Source organism: Cariama cristata, unplaced genomic scaffold (genome assembly GCF_000690535.1).
Source record: "Cariama cristata isolate BGI_N322 unplaced genomic scaffold, ASM69053v1 scaffold3210, whole genome shotgun sequence".
Classification (NCBI taxonomy): Eukaryota; Metazoa; Chordata; class Aves; order Cariamiformes; family Cariamidae; genus Cariama; species Cariama cristata.
Window position 1 is genome coordinate 24313 of NW_009593901.1, and position 8866 is coordinate 33178.

Below are 8866 nucleotides of genomic sequence, written 5' to 3' on the forward strand. Positions count from 1 at the left end.
GGCGGGGCCTGCCGGGTCAGGGCAGGAGCCAGCCCGTCCACCCCTGTCACCCACCGGTGCCCCCCGCACCTTGCACCAGGGCGACTGTCCCTTCCTGCAGCTCCGGGCCAAAAAAAAATGTGCCCCAAAAGGCAGAAAGGTTAGCTCATCTGTTGCTTATAGCCTGCAGTCTTTGTTCACGACAGCTACTATATTGGGAGTTTTCTTGGAATACATAGTTGTAAACGGTAATGGGAGTTCTCAGAAATATCAATTCAGCTCCTCGTGCTTGTAACAGATGCCAGCGCATTCGGGCTCAGATCGCTGTTTCCAACCTTGCCCTCATCTTGGAGGCCCTCCGCTTCCGTCCTCCCCTCAGACAAAAGATGAGGGGCTGTAAAGTGCAGGGGGCAGCGACCCGGCAGGAGAATGAGGTTCGTCATACGCCGCGTTTCAACACTGGTCCCATCTCCCAGGAGATGCTCGTTGGCCAGCTTGAAGCGACTGCATTCGCATGCAACGTCAAAGGACAAACATGCCCTTGAAGTGATCAGCCTGCAAACATCCCACGCTGGTCCAAGGGAAATTATGACTTTTTTTTTTTTTTTTTTCTGTAGAGAAAAAGAGTAAAATGGATTTGATAGGAGTTTTTCTGAAAACAAACCAATTAACAGAGAAAAAGTTATTTACAAAGTGTTGTTGGTTATTCAAGAGTAGAGAAATGGGAATTGAAAGGGATATCATGCTCCAATTTTAATTAGCGGTTTGCAGTCACTTTCTCTGGATATCCTCTTTCCTAGCTGATATTTCCTCTGATTTATTCCACTGCAGAAGTAGATCATTTCAGTGAGTTTTATGTAAGTCCACTTGGCTGTTTTACAGTTCTCTGCATGTTTCAACATATTCCACTGTTAAAAATTTTAAAAGTAGGTGGGGAAAGAGGAAATTTCTGGTTAATATATAACAATTTCTGAAGTCAATGTGCCTGGACTCAATTTTTCAGGGCATTTTTCCAGACATCTAATGATGCCAGAAAATAAAAATAGCCAACTAGCAGGACCTTTCCTACAAACTCCTCTGCAACCCAGCAGAAGTTTCATGGCCCTAATCAGGTCCTTTTCTACCATCTTTGGGGAGAAACTGAAAAAACTATCACAGGCACACAGAAAAAATAGAAATGCTGTATAAAACTGCTATAGATGACTAAGTCTGCTATAGCAGAAAGAGTTGAAATTAATGTGTGATTTTTTTGGAAACATCAGAACAATTGTGGTGGACCAAATGGTCTAGCTGAGCTTTGCTTGCAAGAATACTGGAAACTTCAGCTAAGCATTTGTATTCGTTTTCAGTTGGCCGCAGAAAGGACAGCAATCTCAGCACAGACACCAGGCCGGTGCTATTACCGTTTCTATGACACGTGCTGTGGACAAACAGAGGTACGTCTGGAACCAGCGTATGCAGCCCCAGGGGTTTCAGGTAAGTTCACATCCAACTGATGAGAGAAAAATCTAGGATTTGAAAAAAAACCTACTCATTTTTGAATATGCGTATTTGGATCATAAATGAGAAAAGCCTCACATTGGTAACTTTTACCGAGTTCAACTAATGAAAAATTAAGTGGGTGAAAAATGGAAATAGAAGGCCTGAGATGGGGATGTTTTTCAGTTCTTTTTAATTCTCTGACTTTTGAGGAAATGTAGGAGGAGGATGTACATCTTGAAAAGAGAGCAAGTCGTGGGTTTGCCCATGAGATTTATGACATTGTATTTAAAGAATTTCTGTCTTATTGAGATATTGGGTTGTCCAGAGAGGTTGTGTAGTCTCTGTTCTTGAAGGTTTTTGAGAAGCAAATGAATAAAGCCCTGAGCAACGTGGTGTGACCCCACTTGGAGCAGGGGGTGAGGCTAGATACCTCCCCAGGTCCCTTCCAGACTGAATTATCCTGTGATCCTATCAAGCAGGCAAAGAAGGATGATTTTTATTTCACGCTTCTAGGCAAAATTTTGTGCATTTGTGTGCGAGAAATGCTTTTCTTGACGGAAAGCAAGGATTTAGCTGGATTCATATATAATTTTACACACTTTCCAGGAAATGTTGCTGAAAATATCATATCAAACCACCTTCCATTTCATTAATAGCCTTCTATGATTTTAGGTGTGAATGAAAATATTACAAAATGTGGAAGTTAAATAAATGACGAAACATAAGAGCAGTTAATGACTGAGCAGCTTGGCAAATGAAGTAACAGGATAGTGTGAACCATATTAGCTTAGTAGGTTGAGCTACGCGTATTGTTGATAATACTCTGTGCAGGATCAACATTATGGGCTCTGCAGTTATTGCTAAAGCAGAAGAACCGATCTGAAATAACTCCAGGACCACCTGATTCATCCCACCTATGACTTATGCCAGCTGCCAAATGTTCTCTGTGAAATTCTTACTCATGTCTTTATTTATTCTTATTCTGAGTTTGGCTGATAAGACAATATCTGTGCTGCTAATCCTTATTATAGGATTTTTTTTCTGTTAATTACTTTGTGTTATTATTACTTATATATGTTTTTAATAATGTATCTGAAGAAAAATGGATGTATAAGAGACTGAATCGGAAATCTTATGCTTGTGCCATTCATAATATTTCAAAGTCTTTGGTAAAATATTATTTTGATTGGCCAAAGCTGTTCGAATAAGCATAGGGAAGAGGCTCTGTATTCTTGCCTCCATGTGTGCACACATGTTGTTTTACCCTGACTGCAGCCCTACGTAGTAACGTTCACAGAAAACTCGACAAAGGCAATGTGCCACATATTAGCTTAGCAGCTGAAAGAGGAGTAAATTCAACAGCAAGAGCAAAATGAAATTAGGTAAAGGGAAAAATCAGCCGAGTATTTAGTGATTCAAAGTCACTTAGACCTCAGCTGTTTTGGGTTTGAACACAAGAAAACGAAACTACAAGGGCTCTATGTGAAATCTCTTCCATCTGGTTCAAACAGGAAGCCAAACTTTTTGTCATCTGGTTAGCTATGAATTTTTCAAACATGTTTTTCATAGATCCATTCTGAGTTTATTGTGACGCCTTCCAGAGGTCAAGGTAGAAGTCACTGTAAATAGATTAAATTACCGTTCTTGTACAAAGAGAGGAGTGTACACAGTCGCTGGAGTAATCCCAGTCTGCTGACTTCCCAAACTTTTGTGGTTGTTTCAAATAGCAAAGTGAAAAATCTTCATCTGCATTTCTTTTGCCTTTGGATTTTTCCAAGCAAGTCATCAATTTCCCCTTCACCTGCACAGAGCTACCCAAATCCTCTTATTTCATCATACTGATTTATTTTATAACACTGATACTAAAAGGATCCAAACTGAGGTAAAGTCAGAGTGACTCTAGGAGATGCTTTACGTCTTTTGGGTCCTTAAAGCCAACCGACTTGAGAATAACATGACAGAAGAGCCCCTTGTCATCCTCCGAGAGGTTAAATCTAGTGGACTGCAACTCAAATGTGGCAGAGAGCTTGGCGTGTTGTGGACTGTTGTTGGCATTTAGTAGAGCATGTGAAAGTTTGATGGAAGATTAACAATCCTTACAAGGAAGATGTGAAGCAGAAAAGATGAAGCTTGAAGGAAAGAATCACTTGGATTCTTATTGTTTTCCTATAATTACTTAACATTCAGGGCCTGTCCTGTCTCTTCTGGCCACGTAAAGAGAGAGAGCAAATACACTCAAAAGGTTTGAAGTGTGCATTACTGCAACTAGAATTATGCATAGTATTAGAAATGAAAGTGGAATGATTTAGAAAGAGGTAGACCTAGGTTTAGGTACAGAACAGCACCTGGAATCGATGGTAGCACTAGATATAAAGTTGACTTTTGAAAAAGAATTTGCAATAGGCGTCATTTTAATGGTTGATACTGGGATTAGGATTTTGCCTTACGAATTCACTGCACAAGAGATGGAGAAATAATATAGATGGACTAATACATGTCATTTTTTAAAGCTATAAATCAGTTCTGAGATAAAATAAGAAATACTTGTTTCTAAGTTTGATCTCTGTCATTTGCAGAACTGGAAAAAAATCCATGTCCCAAAAACTTGTCAGTGCTCAGAAAAAATTGCTTTTCGGACTGTGAGACACTCCTTCACATCTGCCTGTGGACAGAAACTTGCTCAAGTGCTAAGGCTGAAAATAATGGAGAAAAGGAAAGAGATTTTTATTTTTTAAATAGTGATTCAAGTTTCTTAAAGTAACATTGGAATGTACTATGGAGTTTTAAATTTTAGAGAAAGTCAAAAGAACTACGTTATTGAATAGGTATGGGCAGAATGTCGATTGATTGTATCATATCCCTGGCAAATTATCACATGGGTTCTAACTCCCATATCATGTGTGCTTGCGGGTATAAATACATATACATAATATGTACAGGTATCTATGTGTGCGCGTGGGTTTCTGTAAGATGAAACGGCCTATATACTTTTTCCTGGGTTATGCCCAGCACATTCACTTAATTATTCAGCGAAGACATACACTACCAAGTTCTTGGACCATTTTCTTTTATTTCTTTTTCTTTGTAAAAGCTTTGATACTTTTTGGCACTGGTTCATACAGTCAGTGGAGTATGTTTAATGGGCCAAAGGCATTTTTATTACCCTTTAAAATGTTTAACAGAGTTTCTGTATAATTTCTCAACATGTTCTATTTGTTTATTTCTGTATATTTTTGGTATAAAAAGGTAACATTGTGGTGTTAGGTTTTATTACCTTGGCACTGTCATCATTAAAGATGTATCAATCTTTCCATTATGCGCCCATATTTTTAGAGGCTTATATTCTGGACATGGAAATTCATTCCCAGTGGGTGTCCCGATACAAATGCCCCAGTAAGATACAAATCATGGTTTTCTTTAATTAAGTTTAAAAGAAATTGGCTTGGCAATTTCTAAATAGCACAAAATCTGTTTGAGACCTTTTTTTCACAAGTGCAATAGAAAAAATATAGTTTTTATTTGAACAGTTAGGGGATTGACCCATCACTTCTCAGACACTTCATTGTCTTAGTTGTAATGGGACGTAGTTTGAGACGAGACTGAAGGTTCGGGCTCCAGAAGTGACATTCAGTTACTGAACAGCTTAGCCTTACTTTTACCGTTATGTGAGAAATGCAAGTGGACTGGACACTAAATATAAAGGAACAGTTGTTTCATATGAAACAGATGAAAACTGAAGTGCATAGAATCTGGATTTTCTCATATACTACCAATGGGAAAAATAGTACGTATTTGGTCTTTTGAGTTTAAAATAACAGCGACACGTTAGTCACTAAAATCATATGCGTTGTCTGTGGGTCTGTTTGCACCTTCATTTTTACGTGTGGGTATTCTGCTAATTAAATATTCTGATTTGTACTTGATTCAACGTAGATTTTTGAAGAGGACTGATCAGGACTTGGTTATAAAGTTCCTAAGAAGGAGCTGCACTGAAGTGTTGGTTGCTTGTGTGCAGAAGTCAAACATCATTATCTGAGTTTTGTAAGTATAGATGTCTTATTAATTCAGTGAATGTGAGCATAGTAAACTACCTTCTAGACATCTGGTGGGTGGCAACACGGGCACTTTTATACCGCCTGAGTTCGAGTCTGTTGCACAACTCCATAGAAAGAAACAGTCCATGGTTAAAACAGTTCAGAGTCAGATTTCGTTTTGGACTCTGCTGAGCTTTACCTTTCAACAGGCAGGAGGGGCAGCTACAGCAACAAGCTCCTCAGCATTTGGAATCTCTTTCTCACCTCTCTGTGTATTTTGCAAGGATTTTTTTTTCTTTCTTTTTTGGCAAAGAAGACGTAGCAAGAGGCCAGCAGCACTGTTGTTGTCCTGTAGTCTACAAGTCCTTCTCCCAAACCCTGTTGAGAAGCTGGAGCTCTGCAGATGGAGAAAACCATCTTATTTTCGGTTGCTCCAGAGAAGGCGCATCAGTGATTTCAAGTTCAGTGCTACTCCCAAATACGGGTTAATTCATCAAAAAGGTCTGGTGCTTGGAAAGTGACCAGCATCAAAGATCTATTTGCTGCTGCTCTGGTCTTACTGAAGATGGGTCCTCTCTGTTGGAACAAAATGCTCAAGGTATAGCCACTACATCTTAGATGCCTTCTGATGGCACAAAAAATCATTCCAGAATTGTCAGTGCATGTCATTTACATGCAGCGTATATAAAATTTATGAACATGTATATCGATGTGCAGATAAATACATACATATATAGATATCCAAGAAGTTAGGACTGGAAGTAAAATGTGTAGGAGGCCACAATATAGGGCATCTTACTCGGTTTGCAGAAAGAAGCATCGCTTGTGCATCTGTTCTAGGAGAAGCTGATGGAAAATAAGTAGATTGCAGTCAGTTACTCATACTACATGATATCCTCTACTGATGGGAGATGAGTAAGTACAGCACCAACTACTTTTTTCCCTGCTAAGGATTTACTCTTCACATCTTTAGTCAAACGCCGTCCCCTCTGGAGTGGCACAGAGCCTCGTTCCACATAAGAATTAGCTTCCCCATAGAGCTGTGGGGCAGTGCACAGCCAAGAAGCAGGTCAGAACCTCCTCCTGTTTGTCACTGGTTTCCCTCCCTGAGGAACAGCTATAATCCTTGCCCGTCCTTGCATGGTTGGGATCTGCAGGGTGGAATATAATGGCTTATAAATCACAGCGTATCAACTTTTGCTGATTGTTTAACTGCCAGTCCCAGAAGTCATGTGCTGTTGATGAAGAGCCAGTCTGAGCTCAGGCAAGTGAAAGAAGCCATCAGGTTCCTGCTGACATTTGGAATCTGCCGTCTCAGAAACCGTCATTTTTAATGCATGACTGAAAGCCTTATTTCAATTAGGGTTCTGTGCCATTGGCTACCAGCTGTGATGCTGTGGAGTTTGCTGTGACAGGGTACTCCTTTTTCCCAGACCAGAGTCTCCACTCAGTCTCTTGACAGTCTGCCAAGCTTCGCAACTGGAATGTGTGAAGTTCAGTTTAGAAGCAGTTTCTTTCCATCATTTGTGCCTGTTTTGGTCTAGTATGTGAAACAGGTTTCTACTTTTGTCATAGGATTCGTGTTCATTCTTGGCAGATTTAAATTCATTATATAATCTAGCGGCATCAGATGACTGCCTAGGAATGAGTAGCAGATGCATCTCCTGAGCTACAGAATTCCTTGCTACAGCCACGCGGTGGTGACTTGATAGGCACCGCTATATGACCGGAGTGGTGGCAACAAAGGCGTCATGAATTTGATAAAACCAAAGCCAGATGTAATGGACTCTGAAGGGATGTGATACAGAACTGGCCTCTCACACCTTAAGAATGATGGGGAAAGCATTCGTCCTGGCACAACCACACTGTCATGGTAATCCTTTCCTGCTTAAGCACAACCCAGGACTATCCTCCCCAAGGACAGTCATAGCTATTGTCAGCATTAGTCTGGCTTCTCCATTTACACGCGGCTGTGCTGTGAGCAGCCCCTGTCTGGCTGATGTACCGCTAAGGCACACAGCTCCTCTTGTGGCTAATCTACCAAGGATGACCACTGATCCAAGCTGATGGATGAGGTCCTTTCATGTGAGGGTCTTTGAGACTGTAGTCTGGGGTTTCGTTCCCACTGTTGGCATAATGAGAAAGAAATTACAGGTGGTAATGCTCATGGGGGTGCCAACTGCCGTGCACTTCAGAAACTTGGAAAGAACTTCTGAGAAAACTGGCATGATGTATTTTCCATCTTTTTTTTTTTTTTTTTAGTATAATAATTTACAAAAGACATCTGTCTGCTACTGCTACCAGCAAGCCGTGCAGTGGCAAAGGCCATCAAATAGCTTAAGAACCTCCATTCAAAAGTGCTCTGAAAAAGCTGGCTAAGCTGCTACTAGACTCTGGAGGTACCTGGCCTTTCTAGGAGCTTTCCTGCTCAGTGTTAAGTTCTCCAGGTGCCTAGGGGTGTACCTCTGAACACTTCAACCTGGTCTTCACAGGACTGAGCAACCCAGATAGTTAGCATAAAAGTGAAATACACCAAGAGCTTTAAACAGTGTATTTTTCCCCTGATGTCTTCAGGAACAGTTGATCTTGTATCACAGGGCTCCCCAAAATGGAGCATAACAGTTGTCTGTGCAAGCCAGTTCAAAGGGGTATAAAAGTCTGAATGGAGCTGGCAGATTTTACCATCAGTGGTGGTACCTACTGCCATAAATGGTGATTCCCTTAAAAAAAAAAAAAAAAAAAAACAAAAAAAAAAACACCCCACTAGTGGTTTTACCCACTTGTAGGTATTCCCAGAAAATGCCTGATATGTACTGAAAGGATTAGGTTCCTCACAAAATGAAGTCACAGCTGCTGCTGCCTTTTAAAACATAGCTGGAGGAAGAGAAAAGGGCCTTTATTTCCATAATGGCATACTAGCCAGGTTATTCACCAAGTAAGAGGATGCCTTTGTTCCTTCCTGTACTGAAGGGAATCCAAGGTCGGAATGTCCCGTCTCTGAAAAGCATCCTAGAGCCCATGCTATAGGTCTTTATGATTTGTTTTGCTTTAATTTGCCAAGTCCTTCCCTGTGTCCCTAGTTATCTAGCTCAGCCACTTGAGGTCTGTCCCTGAATCGTATCCTGGAATAGATATCCTTATGCCCTATGGGTGTAAACATGTTGAGAAGAAAGGGTCTTTCTTCTTAGTCCACCACTGCATTTTGCAGAGGCAGGCATAAATGAACCCTTAGCTTTGTATACCAACGTTTGTCAACAGTTCTTCAAGCAGTTGTTAGTGTGTTACAGATTGATCATAGACAGTCCTATAACCAATCCTCACGAAATTATTTGCAGTTTTCTCTTGTAGATCAACAGTTGCCAAGAAGTTTT